Here is a 2,398-nt window from a genome sequence, read left to right as displayed (position 1 = left end):
GAAGAGCCTGGGTGGGCAGTGAGAGCCACGGGGGAGTTCAGCCATTTGGCACGGATTAGTTCCATGAAGACAGCAGCCAGTCAGGAACATCAGCTCGGCAGCTGCGAACAATATGAAGTTCACAAGTGAGACTTTTCTGCCCTTGTAGCACTGTCTTATTGATTCGAAAAGTGAAACCATGTCAGTTGCAGTGGAGACTTGGCTCTGTGTGTAGTTAAAAAATGAATAAATAAAAAGCCAGTGCAGAGGATTCCAAGCCCAGCTCTCCCTGTGCAAGTGCTGGTAAGTGCTTTGTGGAAACAGGCTATTTCAGCAGTCACGGTTCCTCTGCAGGCACTGAACAGGGCTTGGATTAAGCCAGCTATATAACAGTGTAACGTGGTGTTTTCTTTTGAAGATAAACACTCCCAGTGTCACTATCACAACCTGTTAGAGCAGCTGTATATCAGGCAGGCTCCTCAGAGCCTCCTGACTGCCTGTCCCCATACAGGACTGATGCACTGACAGCAGCAGTTGAAACAAACCTATTTTCTTCTTGGATCAATGGTACTGTTACCTGCAAAAGTGCTGTTTATGAACAGATATATTTTCCACGTCTCCCAGCAGCCACGGGACTACTATAAACACATGAACATTTCGGGCAAGCCACCTCCACAGCACTGATTCTGCCACAGCACATTCCACAGAGCATCGCCAGCACCAAGTGTGGAGCTGTTAAGGTGACTGGACTGATGATGGGTTGTTTCTTCCCAAATCTTCCACAGTCTGGGGCTCACTCCCCTCTGTCTTTCCTTTCATCTTTTTTTTCCACTTTCTTTCTTCACTGTATTAAGCCTTCATTCATTTTATCTCCCAAGTAAAACATTAAAACAAAAAGACAACTATAGAAAAATCAGGGCAGTAACCAGAGGATGGTGAACTGTCAGACTGGTCACTTCTGGTTTTTGTTCAGTGAAAAAATGGTCACATTTTCATTGCCCAAAAGGAGGCCCTGATTTCATCTAGCACTCATACGTTCAAGATTAGTAATATATTTCTGTGTAATCTCTTAACTGCAGAGCCAGATTCTATCTTTACTGTAAGTAAGTTTATTTGTTGAACTATTCCTCAAACAATACCTTCTGGATCTGAATTCCTCTTAACTTTGGGAATGTGGTCAGACCCAGGATACCATATGGGGTCCATTTCTAACAATCACCATTACAGCTTCACACACTGTCCAAGGCTACTGCAGATCCCAGGTTGATTGGAGCATATTCCCAGTGCCTTGGCAGTGGCTGCCTGGATCTCCACTGATTTGTGCTAAATCCTTCATTTCAGTTTCATGTAGTTATTCTGTTTGTCTGTCATCAGACTTTGCAGGTGACTCATTCCCTGAAGAAACTGTGATTTCTTTTGCTATTAAATTTAAAACTTAACTACAGTGATTATTTTCTGCAATGGTGAGAATTTTTTCAGCCTTCCCACTCAGCTTGTCTGCAGCTGGTGAGTAAACAAATTACCTGTATAAATATAAATGCTCTCATTTAATTGAAGTTTCCCATGCAAGCCACATTCTCATGATTGCTAGACTCTCTAAGCTTTTTCCAATGGGAGCACCTGTGATTTAGAGGGGAGTATTTCAAAGTATGAAGACAATAAGCCTCGCTCTTTGTGATTCTTTAGACATGACAACTTGCTTGACAATTTGCTCCCAAATAACTGTAAAAGTGATATTTATTCTGCTTTCACCAGTCTATTCAGTAAGGCCTTGAAATTCTAAATAACAAAATGTGCTAGCATTTTAAATCTGTCCTGGTACTTTATTATTTTTCAGTTTGATTTCTAGTTTAATTGGTGGGATTTGTTTTCATTCGATGCTTCTGTTTTTCTCAAACTTTGTTTCCTTTCCCTGTACCTGTCCTCTCCCCACAACAGAAGGGCTGCAGCGAGCCTGACAGCATTGCTGCCCCTGCGCCCAGGAGCTGGGGGCTTATGATCATAGAATCACAGAATGGTTTGGATTGGAAGGAACCTTAAAGCTCATGCATTTCCAACCCCCCTGCCATCAGCAGGGACCCCTTCCACTAGACCAGGTTGCTCAAAGCCTCATCCAACCTGGCCTTGAACACTTCCAGGGAGGAGCAGCCACAGCTTCTCTGGGCAACCTGGGGCAGTGTCTCACCACCCTCACAGTGAAGAACTTCTTCCTAATATCTCATCTAAACCTCCCCTCTTTCAGTTTAGAGCCATTTCCCCTTGTTCTGTCATTAACTGCTCTTGTGAAAAGTCCCTCCCCAGCTTTCTTGTAGCCCCTTCAGGTACTGGGAGGCCGCTATAAGATCTCCCTGGAGCCTACTCTTCTCCAGGCTGAACAGCCCCAACTCTCTCAGCCTGTCCTCACAGCAGAGCTGCTCCA

Source organism: Antrostomus carolinensis, unplaced genomic scaffold (genome assembly GCF_000700745.2).
Source record: "Antrostomus carolinensis isolate BGI_N321 unplaced genomic scaffold, ASM70074v2 scaffold34852, whole genome shotgun sequence".
Taxonomy (NCBI): domain Eukaryota; kingdom Metazoa; phylum Chordata; class Aves; order Caprimulgiformes; family Caprimulgidae; genus Antrostomus; species Antrostomus carolinensis.
This window is presented reverse-complemented; position numbering follows the sequence as displayed.